We start from the raw sequence: 12,289 nt of genomic DNA, 5'->3' as shown, positions 1-12,289 counted from the left end.
TATATAAACAGCATTAAATATAATCGAATTTTTTGAAACTTTTTCTGGATTACAACTTAACAGAAATAAAACGGAAGGAAGTTGGATTGGTAAACTAAAGCACTGCAGAGATAAATTTCACGGACAAACTTGTAAAAGTGCTAGGTATATATTTCGGCATTAATAAAAAAGATTGTGAAAAATTAAATTGGGATTTGAAAAGAAGTCGAAATCTGATTACATCGTGGAAAAAAAGAAACTTAACCATTTCAGGTAAAATTCTAATAGTTAAAACTCTCATTATACCACAATTTACTTTTTTTTAGCAAATGTCACAGTTTTAAGTAACTCAAAAATGATTGATATAGAAAGAGAATTCTTTAGTTTCATGTGATATAGTAAGAAAGACAAAGTTATAAGACATACTTCGGTAGCAGATAACAACCAGGGAGGGCTGAAAATGACCAACATAAAAAGCTACTTCTCCTCTCTTAAAATAAGATGGGTCTCTAGATTACCACAAGCAAAACAAGAAAATTGGACAGTGATACCAAAGCTATTTTTAAATAAATTAGGAGAAAAATTCCTCATTTTTAGAATGAATTTAAACAACCAAACTTTAAAAAAACTAGATTACATAACTAAGGACATTCCAGAATTTTATATAGAAATAATAAAAAGTTGGACTTTATTTCATGAAACGAACACCACAGAATTGAAAAACTTTGCCGAAATAAGAAAGCAAGTTATCTGGGGTAATAAATTTATAAAATTTCAAAACAAGCCGCTTATTTTGCATAACTGGATACACAGTGATTTTATTTATATTAACGATATTATTGACGATAATGGAAAAATTGCCCACGATAAAATATTTAAAAAACTGCGAAACACTAAAAATTGGATAGCAGAAATTTCAAAAGTCAAAAACTCAATTCCAACCTCATGGCAAAAAGCTTTAGCTACGGAAGAATCCATCAAATCAAAAGTAAATTTTAACAGATTATTTATCAATATAAATAAAGAAAACATTGAAATTGAAAATTTAAGCAACAAAAACGTGTATCAATTGCTCGTTAAAAAAATCTCTCCAAACATTGGCATAAATAAATGGAAAAATGAATAAGAAATAAATTATAATTTTACCAAATATATGTTTAAGTTTATACATCAACATTTAAAACTGAATAAACTTAAAATGTTTAGATGGAAATTAATAAGTTGCATTTTACCGAATAGAGAAAATCTCTGCAAATGGAAAATCGACACGAGTCCATTTTGTCAACTTTGTCAACTTAAAGACACGTATCAACACTTTTTCATCGAATGTAAATTTCTGAAAGAATTTTGGGAATTCATTAATAAAATCTTATCTCAAATGAATTTTAATAAAAACATTAACTTAAGGTTCATGTGGACCCGGTGCCTAAAATGACCGTATTTTCACCTCAAAATTTACTCTGAGTACAGACAAACCTGTGCATCTGGAAAAGTTTTAAGGCATAGCATGGCCTAGATAAATAGAATTCAAATGCATTGTATGATATAGAAAATTCATAAGTTAACTGGATTTTGCCGTGCACTTTTTTTCGTCCCTGCAGAAGATGATAAAATTAACAAACAGTTGAGTTTCCCTTGACATGGTCCACTCATGTACACAGTTTAAATCACCAATTATTGTCAGGTATCTATTGTCCATCTAATGTCCATGTCAATCAATACAGCTCACTTCAATTATTACCTGTTGGGATGTTCTCAAACCTGTTTCCCCAACTTAGTTTATTTTGGCACCTTCTGGAGGAATGAAAAAAAGTGCACTACAGAATCCTGGTAAATTTTTCTTTTTCTAAAACATAACACATATTTGAAATTTATTTATCTAGGGGATGCTATGCCCTAGAAAATTTACAGATGTGCAGGTTTGTCTGTAATCAGAGTAAATGTTGAGGTTAAAATACGGCCATTTTAGCCAAAGGTGTCCACATGAACCTTAAAAGATGTTGTTATAGGCTACAAAATAACAGATATGAGTATATCGGATTCAATATAATTCTGACAATTGTAGGATTTGCTATCTACAAATCATACTATTTATCCAATCAAAGAAATAAATCAACTAATGTATTCAATCTCTTTAAATCTGAATTTGACGAATACGTAAGATCTTACAATCTACAAGAATATACAGGGCAAAGTCAAAATAAATGGTTCCTTGCATATATAGCAATATTTATAAACCATGCTGATGATTTAATTGGATAATTTGATGTGGCTTGATGTGTAGAATATTCCTGCAAAATTTCTTTGGAAAATCTCGTGTATTAAAAAAATTATGTTAAAAAAAGATGCCAAAATTGTCAGGAGTGCAACACTTTTTTGTGACATTTTGAAAAATACTTTTTTTGTCAAGACACAGCAAATTGTTTTATGGAGTGATATGCCATACATTCTTATTTCGTTGAAAACTGTTATATCTTAGTAATGATTTTAGTTCAAAATAAAGCTTTTCCATTGAATCGTTTTGATACAGATGTTTTTTGAAAAAAAGTTGTGCCATGTCAGGAGTGCAACACAAAAATTAATATTACTGAGGAATAGAATGAATTTTGCTCAAATGACTCACACCTAAACATAAACAAAAGTCAATACTGTGAAACAAATATGTCCTTTCTAGAATAACTAGTTCATTTACCTGATTATTGATATGAATAATGTGTGAGAGTCAAGTAAATAAGGCCTTCCTATGAGTGTCAGGAGTGCAACTTTGAAGTTTAAAGACTCACACTCCAAAAATACAAAAGCAAATATATGGTTCTGTTTTATTTTTCAAAAGATACTATACTAGATACAAGATTGCAACCAAAGAGTAGTCTGATAGACAAGTAACTTTTCTTTTAGAACCATTTCTTTGATGTCAGGAGTGCAACACTTTTAAAATGACATTTTCTTGGACTTACATTTTAAGATAACCTCACCTTCTAGTGACTTATTTGTATCTAAACATGTTTTCTAACTATTTAGGTTACATGTATGAGGTATAATAAATTCTTAAAGGTAGGTTTCAAAGCAGGACTTAGATCCAAGAATTGTTTTTTGTCACAGGCAAACATATTTTAATGCTAAATATTCATATAATTTTCAAATTATGGAAGGTAATTGTCTTAAACTTTGTCATTTGATTCGGAAATAGCCATATTTCATTTTACAAATTTGAGAATGGTTTCATGTAACACTTATCAAATTATTATAATTGTTATAACAAACTATTAATTGTGTTGCACTCCTGACATGGATTTACCATAACAAACCATTTATCACATTTTGAGTTCAATTTTTAAACCCAACCTTTCAATGAATGAAAGATGGGAAAGATGGTTGTGAAACTAAGCTTTAGAGTAATATCAGGCAGGCTAGGTGCATACAAAGTCAACAACAACTTCAACTTTGAGGAGTAAAACATCGAGAAACACAATGAAATAAGATCCTAGTCTGAAGGACAATCTAGACAAATATAAACAAAGAAAGAATAAAGAAAACAAAACAATGTAACAACACTGGACACTTTAAATTTGCAAAACACTCATTTGCAAATCCGCTGCCGCCTCAAATAAGAGCTACAGTGTCATGTATATAACCAAAATGTGCGGAATTACATGGGATTCAATAATTTCATTAGTTTTCTACTGTTACTATTATATTTATTTTGCTATTTGATTTATAAAAACATGGGATTTTCAATATCCCATGGGACAGGGCAAAATCCCATGGGATTTACCATTATCCCATGGGATTTTGGTTAAATCCCATGGGATTTTTTTTTGGTCCCATGGGATAATTGTAGTCCCATGGGATATTTGTTGTCCCATGGGACAAAAAAAATCCCATGGGACTATAATTATCCCATGGGATTTTTAATATCCCATGGGACAAATTAAAATCCCATGGGATTCAACTTATAAATATATAGATATAAATATACAGTAATGTGTATGTTACAATGTATTCTATTTAGTAGTAAATTTTTATAAGATGAATCTTTTTAATTGAATATCTTTTTTCTTTGGAAATGTTAATTCAACATATTGTTCTATAACTGTTCAAAACTAAACCTTTACACAACAAAGTAGATAATGTGAGTATCAATATATGTTTATTTATGAATTATAGAATACTTTCTTGAAACACTATTATTTACCATTTGAAATCAATGAAAAACTCTAATATAAAGGCTGAACATACTAGTGCTGTAAATTCAGAAATTATTGCGTGCATTTATCATTGGATTTTTGTCATTTAAGACTAAAATGAGATTTTAATTTTTTACGATTTTGAGATCAGTTTAATTCATATAAAATATTTCTAAATGGGAGTTTAAATTATTGCGTTTACAACTGTGTTGCAATTTTTTGCAAATATAAACCCTCACAATAATTCTTGAATTTACAGTAGCTATTTAAGTAAATCTATTTTTTTCACAATATCCCTCCACACAAAACATTAATAGTTTCTTATCATCCAGCATTGTGTGATCTTATAGTCCACTTTTTGGTCATTCAGCACAGAACATTGACATTATTGTGGTTTCAATATCTTTTGGTATTTAAAAGAACTTTAAATCATTGACTGAGTGATGAAAATAATAGCTGATCCAACTTTTGTCTTTGAATTTTATTCTGGTCTTGTTTCTATGTTTCCTCCATTTATTCTAGGTGATGAATTTCAATCCTTCTGAAAAAGAACCAATAAAATCTGAAGTATTATATAAATTTTTTTGCATACATGAAGCAATAATATGATTTTTAATAAAAATAGCTATGCTGCATGGATTTCACTGATTGTTAAACATGTTAAAGGTTGTCCAGTGTCATCAGTTGCTAACCTCTTACATCCTTTGGTCTCTGATGGAGAGTTGTCAAATTAGCAATATACCACATCTTTCTATTTTAATACTACCGGTATATAACAATCAATTAATTTATTCTTCTTTATAACATTTGGGTATTTTCACAAGTTATATATATATCATATATATAAAGATCAATGTTAAAACTTTAGGCAATTATAATAACATATTCCATTATTCACTAGAATTTTCAATATATTATACAAAATGCAGACAACAGAAACAATATATCTTTAAGCTTTTGAAGACCTGACAGAGTTCAATTTGTGTTTTATTTCAATGTAAAAATACCTTGAAATCTTCGGACATATTGGAAATTATAACATTGATACAAAAAAAATATATATTGTTTTATCCTTATTTTTTGTGTTGTTGGCTTGCTGTCTCATTTTACAGTTATACATACATCAATAATCTTCTTCTTTATTAAAAGTAAATATGGGATATTTTTTATTTTTATAATCTGAAAACATTATATTTCTATCGAATAACTTATTACCAAGTTCACAAAAACCAATGTGTTTGTCAGATACTAATTTTAAGACATGTATAAATGTTCCAGACCATATAAGTATTTGGACCATACGTTTACGGTCTGAAACATATAAGTATACTCTTACAGTCCGACCATATTCATACAATCAGACCATTTGAGTATACCCGGTACTTGTACTGTCTAATACCAGAGCTCAACCAAACATGTATTTTTATTTCTACTGCAATTTAACTTTTTGTATTAATCTATTAAAGATTTCAGTTATGTTGATCTGTAATGTATATTTGTTTCTAATAAACTTGACCAACTTCTTAAAATTAGGCAGACTGTACGCGTAGTCTAAATACTCATATGTTCTGGAACATAAACATGATTAACAAGCATTCAACAGGATGTCATGCTAAAATCCCTTAATATTCGTACTGAATTTTGAGTATATATACAGAGGCGGATTTAGGGGGGGCAGGGGGTCTGGGCCCCCCCTTTTTGTGAAAAAATTATGGTTGCTTATATAGGTAATCACTGAAGCGTGACTGGAGCGGGTCCCCTCTTAGGTCAGTCAGTGGGCCCCCACTTATGAAAATTTCTGGATCCCCCACTGATTTTGTAAATCCACAGGCTACTTACTGAAATTCATGGCAAACACTCACCAAAAAATTAAAGAGGATACAATTTAGAGGAAGGACTGGACAGATGAATGCACAAACACTATTAAAACAGAGCATAAAACTTACCAAAAACAAGATGTTTTACATTTATCCTTCAGAAGCTGGAAAATTGAAAAGTTTTTTTTTCTTTCTCTGCGGTCCATGGTATAAACTTTAAATTCATTCATGCAAAATATGAAAATCCGCAAAAGTAGGACCTTGAACCTCAGCTTATCCACATTTTGACTTTTGAGCTGCATATTTTTTTTCTTTTCATCTTGCTGACAATCTACATGATCTAAACATAAAAAAATGATAAAAACATAATTCTAGATTAACTTTGTGTTTTTATTTTTGTTGATACAAACAATTTTTCCAAGTTTAAAAGGAAAACATCATCACAAAAAAGGACGTCATACTAACCTCCGAAATATTTAAACAAACCAAAATTATTACTTGATTAAGATCTTGTCATAAATTAATAGCATTGATACTCTTATTTTTGAAGACCATATATATATATGTCTTTTGCATATACTTATATTCCTTTGTACAATAGAATGCATATTAAGATTGATTCCAAGGACTTAAATGTTAAATTAGCATGATTAATTTTACAGTTTCTCAGCTCAATGTGTACAATATGAGAGTATCTTGCAATGCTGTATATTCTGATATTCAGAACATATTGTGAGGTTTTTATTAATGCAAATGAGAGCTGTATATCATTCTCATTTCTGAGACATATTTATGAGCTGAAGACCAGTGCCAAAATTTCCTCACTGCATTGAAGACCCATAGATGACCTTCGTCCGTTGTCTGCTCTTTGGTTGTGTTGTTGTCTCTTTGATAAATTCCCAGTTTCTACTTCCCATTTTATAACATGTATGCAGATTTTTCGTAAATTACAATAATCAATCACGCAATTCTGTCCATTATTTATTTGTTATTGAAAATAAGCAAAAATAAATGGACACAAAATTTAACATGGTTAATAAAGGCTTTTTTTTAAAATTCAAAACAGTTGCCTACACCGTTAATTTCCTTGTTTGATTTATTTCATATTTTTAAATAAAATTGAGAATGGAAATGGGGAATGTGTCAAAGAGACAACAACCCGACCAAATAAAAAACAACAGCAGAGGGTCACCAACAGGTCTTCAATGTAGCGAGAAATTCCCGCACCCAAAGGCGTCCTTCAGCTGGCCCCTAAACAAATATATACTAGTCCAGTGATAATGAACGCCATACTAATTTCCAAATTGTACACAAGAAACTAAAATTAAAATAATACAAGACTAACAAAGGCCAGAGGCTCCTGACTTGGGACAGGCGCAAAAATGCGGCGGTGTTAAACATGTTTGTGAGATCTCAACCCTCCCCCTATACCTCTAACCAATGTAAAAAAGTAAACGCATAACAATACGCACATTAAAATTCAGTTCAAGAGAAGTTCGAGTCTGATGTCAGAAGATGCAACCAAAGAAAATAAACAAAATGACAATAATACATAAATAACAACAGACTACTAGCAGTTTTTAAAGCCTTGATAGCTAACTAGATGGTATGCCTGGATGGATCCAGCCATTTTATAAAGGGGGTTCCCTGTTCCCAACCCAAGATTTAGAAGGGTGGTTCCAACTATATGTTCCCATTCAAATGCATCGATTGTCCAAAAAAAGGGGGTGCGAGTTCCAAGTTGAACTTCCAACCCCTAGAATCCTCCCCCTGTGATCCAGAATTTTTTTCACTTAACCACTGGGGATCCCAACCATTTAAAAGTTTTTCAAACATGTGAGGGTGGGGGTGACCCCCCCCCCCCATGGACTCTCCCTATATTTCATTTGATGTGTTTTATTGTTCCATACAAGAATATATATGGTTTAGGGGTGGGGATCTTGACCGTTTACAAGATAATAGCACATTCTCAAATTGAACGGGATGAGGTGACCCCCATGGACTTTCTTTTAATTTTAATTGATTTGTTTTATCGTCCCATTCAATAATATATATGGTTTAGGGGTGGGGATCTGGACCGTTTACAAGATAATAGCACATTCTCAAATTGAACGGGGATGGGTGACCCCCAGGGACTAACCTTTAATTTTAATTGATTTGTTTTAAAGTCCCATTCAAGAATATGTATGGTTTAGGGGTGGGGATCTAAACCGTTTACAAGATAATAGCATATTCTCAAATTGAAGGGGGTGGGAATTACCCCCGAGGGACTCACCCTCCCTTCTTTCTTCCCCCAAAAATACCTGATCACCCCCCCCCCCCCCCCCACCCCCCTTCCTCATTTCAATCACCCTGATATGATCTGATATAAATTTTAATAGTTTTATCACTTACAGGTTTAAATTCCCCAATTAATTCTAGTCGGTCAAATATATGAATAAATTGATTTAACCTTTATACCATTAATATCAACATATTTCATTTTTGATAAAGAAGGACAAAAGTTACTAATTTTGGAAGCTGTCAAATTCATAGCATGCCGGTGGCTGTTTTCAAAGTGCTGGTTTTTTTTTTATCACCCTCGTTGTTTGCGGACTAACGATTTAGGCCTGTGGTGGATAATAGTGTTCGTGCATTAATTTTCTATACCTGTTCAATTAATATTTTCAAATACTGACGGCAAGTGTTGTAATGTATCAGTGTCTTACTTGAGACCAACGTGCTATTTACATGTGCGATCGAAAATGCAGGGGAAGGAAACTTGTCAATTGTGTTTATTTTTAATCCAAAATAAAATAAGGGACCGGTCAAAATTTATCGTCACATAGGACCGGTGCAAAAAATAAAAACATTTAATAAAAGTAACAACCCTATCGCTTTCTGACTGAAAAAAAAATGATGTCCTATGCCAACTTAGTAATAAAAAAGTTGGTGTCCTATCCTACTTTTCCAATGTATTGTAAATAAAAGTATACTTAATAGAGGCATTTAACATATGTTGTCTTTATAATATGATCAAAAGAAACAGTTTAATGTTTTATTTTGTTGATTCACAAACAATTACAGGCATGGCATTATCATAAATTATACTATGAATATAGCATTGAAAAAAACAAAGACATTGCATAATGCAATCAAACCACAAATAGGTGTTTGTTAAACTGAAAAATTAATGAAGCTGCATGTATCTTATATAGAATTTTATCAATACCTTTAAATATTAGTTATAAAAACAAGCTCCAGGAGAAACATGAAACTCAATAGCATTTGGTTGAACTCTATATATATTTTAACCTGAAGACCCATAGGTTGCCTTGGAATGTGTTTTTTATTAGGAATGGTAATAATTGCTTTAACATTTTCCCACTTATAGAAAATGTACCTGATGTGACCCCCAAATTTTTGCTACTTTGTTGGATGATATAATGTACATGATGTACATGATGTATGTTTGTTGCACTTCACCATATAAGTGAAATTAAATTTTACAGCAAAACAACAAAAAACTAAATGACATTGGATTCAGTAAGCTTGATATATATCTAAGATAGCTGCATAGTTTGAGTTGAATTTAAAAAGTTATAAAAAAAATTAAAGTGTACTATCTCTATTTTGTTCGAACTGCAAATTCTAGCTTTTTTGACCTAGATTAATTTAATTCTTGAATTTGACAGCAATACAACAAAAAACAAAATGACCTGGGATTTAGTAAGCTTAATATATATCTAAGATAGCTGCATAGTTTGATGAAAATCCAAGTTGATTTGAAAAAGTTATTAAAAAAATTAAAGTGTACTATCTCTATTTTGTCCGAATTGCAAATCCTAGCTTTTTTTACCAAGATTACTTTAATTCTTAAATTTTATAACAATACAACAAAAAACTAAATGAAATGGGATTTAGTAAGCTTGATATATATCTAAGATAGCTGCATAGTTTGATGAAAATCAAAGTTGATTTGAAAAAGTTATAAAAAGAATTAAAGTGTACTATCTCTATTTTGTCCGAATTGCAAATCCTAGCTTTTTTAAACCAAGATTACTTTAATTCTTAAATTTTACAGCAAAACAACAAAAAACAAAATGACCTGGGATTTAGTAAGCTTAATATATATCTAAGATAGCTGCATAGTTTGATGAAAATCCAAGTTGATTTGAAAAAGTTATTAAAAAAATTAAAGTGTACTATCTCTATTTTGTCCGAATTGCAAATCCTAGCTTTTTTTACCAAGATTACTTTAATTCTTAAATTTTACAGCAATACAACAAAAAACTAAATGAAATGGGATTCAGTAAGCTTGATATATATCTAAGATAGCTACATAGTTTGATGAAAATCCAAGTTGATTTGAAAAAGTTATAAAAAAAATTAAAGATGCCTATCTGAATTTTTATATAATAATTTTTATCTTTACATATTGTATATTATACTTGTTATTTTAAGTTTTGTTATAAATGTATTAAAAATTATTTCAAAGTAATCGTTTGAAAAAAAACTTGTGTCCTATGGATATTATCTGTGAAAAAAGTGATGTCCCAACAAAAGCGATTCCGGAAAAAAGTATCTGTCCTACTGCACTTTGCACCGGTCCTATGTGTAGATAAATTTTGACCGGTCCCTAAGCCGCCGTAAAATTAACCTTGGGTAAATTCCTCAAATTGATGCAAAAGGCTTCTTTTTTTTAAGCTATATTTTTAATGACTTACACTTTTTACCATTATTCTCTTTCTTTCACTATTCTTTATTCCGTTTTTCTTTGCCCGTTATTCTCTTTTCTGTTAAATAACCTCTTATGTGGACTTTCGGTGGTTTATTTTTTTAGTTCTGTGATAAGTCAATATTTCATGCAGGTTCATGAAATAATGGTTTTATGCATATCAGCCAAGATTGTGCGTGGAATTTTAATAAACTTCTTCTTCTCCTCTAAGTAAATTCCTCTGCAACAATTCAACACCACACGTTATGTGAATATGATTAAAATCGATGAACATGAATTTGACAGCTAGTGACCCTTTTACAGGTAAAATTCAATTAACAAATTCTGACCTACTGGCATTCAACACAAAATTACCTACTTGCTGTATATTGATAAATGTGATTGTATGTCAATACCTCAACATCGTGAATACGCCATGTGAGGTGTTGGTTATGTGTGCTACGGGGTCACTGGTGGCGCCTTCAAAACAGAAAAAAAATCCAAGTAAAAAAGTGTGGAATTTTGTTGCTGAAAATTTAAGTTGTAAATTCCTGAAAAATGTACTTAATTCCGTTCAACTGCTAACATGTAAGTTCGCTACGAAAATAGGATAAAAAGCATTCGAAAAATTTGTGATCAGTAATTATTTTTCGAATAAATGAAGAGCAATGGGTTAAAAAAAAACTGAAGAAGAAAAGTAAAAAGTAAAAGAAAGTCGTTGAATTAATTATTTTACAATTGTTTAAATATATGAGAGAATGTTTTAGGCAAATTGTCTTTATTTACAGATAAATGTATTTAAGTTCAGGAAATGATTTATTCTTCTGGCGGCTTCAAATATTTTTTTTATCAATAACTTATACACAAGGAGACATTTTTGACTTTTGACAGCAAGGACCGCAGTTAATTAGCAAACACAAATTAAGACACAAAATCGTTTACAAATAAATTTTATAGAAGGAAAAAAAAGGGGGGGTAATACGCTCACATACTTCTAAAAAGATTTGCATATGAAAGCTGTCTAAAGATAATTTTAAATTATTTCAGGAGTTTTGAAAAAAGAATACATATATATATATATATATATATTTACAGTTTAATTTTCGACGTCTATACTGTTACAAAAAAAGTGATTCTTTTTAAAGATTTGGTACTTCTGTTTCGACTCAAAATTTCTTTTTGAATTGTTAGATGGCAAACTATTTAGGATAAGATTGTATCTGTTCTTTAAGTAATTATGGTGATATTGGCGACGAGATTCTTTATATTATAGCAAGGGCTTGTACAAATCCTTGATTAAAGAATTTCAGCAATATATATATATATATATATATATATATATATATATATATATCTTTATTACCAAAGTCTATATAAACTATAGGTATACAATTATATTAACATCAATAAGACATATAATACATACATAAACACAGACTATGTGACAGCAGAAGGTGTTGTAATGATAAACAAACATTATTTTAACATTTCGGATCTAAGCTTAAAAGATCTAAAAATAAATTTACCTAAATTACACAATTCTTTTACATTATTAGTACTCATCAGTTTAATAAATTTGTACATCGACGGTGTTTTCCAATAAAATGGCT

At 30.3% G+C, this 12,289-nt stretch overlaps 1 long non-coding RNA gene across 1 annotated transcript; it reads right to left on the bottom strand.

Moving 5' to 3' along the window:
* Nucleotides 1–4,216: 4,216 nt before the first annotated feature.
* Nucleotides 4,217–11,630, bottom strand: LOC143048527 (uncharacterized). The gene is made up of 3 exons (XR_012969876.1): nucleotides 11,096–11,630; nucleotides 6,113–6,323; nucleotides 4,217–4,707 (listed from the first exon to the last, which is right to left on the bottom strand). It is a non-coding gene; the product is annotated as an uncharacterized LOC143048527 (long non-coding RNA).
* Between the last annotated feature and the right edge of the window lie 659 nt (nucleotides 11,631–12,289).

Source organism: Mytilus galloprovincialis, chromosome 1 (assembly GCF_965363235.1).
Source record: "Mytilus galloprovincialis chromosome 1, xbMytGall1.hap1.1, whole genome shotgun sequence".
NCBI lineage: Eukaryota > Metazoa > Mollusca > Bivalvia > Mytilida > Mytilidae > Mytilus > Mytilus galloprovincialis.
Note: the sequence above shows the minus strand (reverse complement) of the source record. Positions and strands in the feature narration are given on the sequence as shown.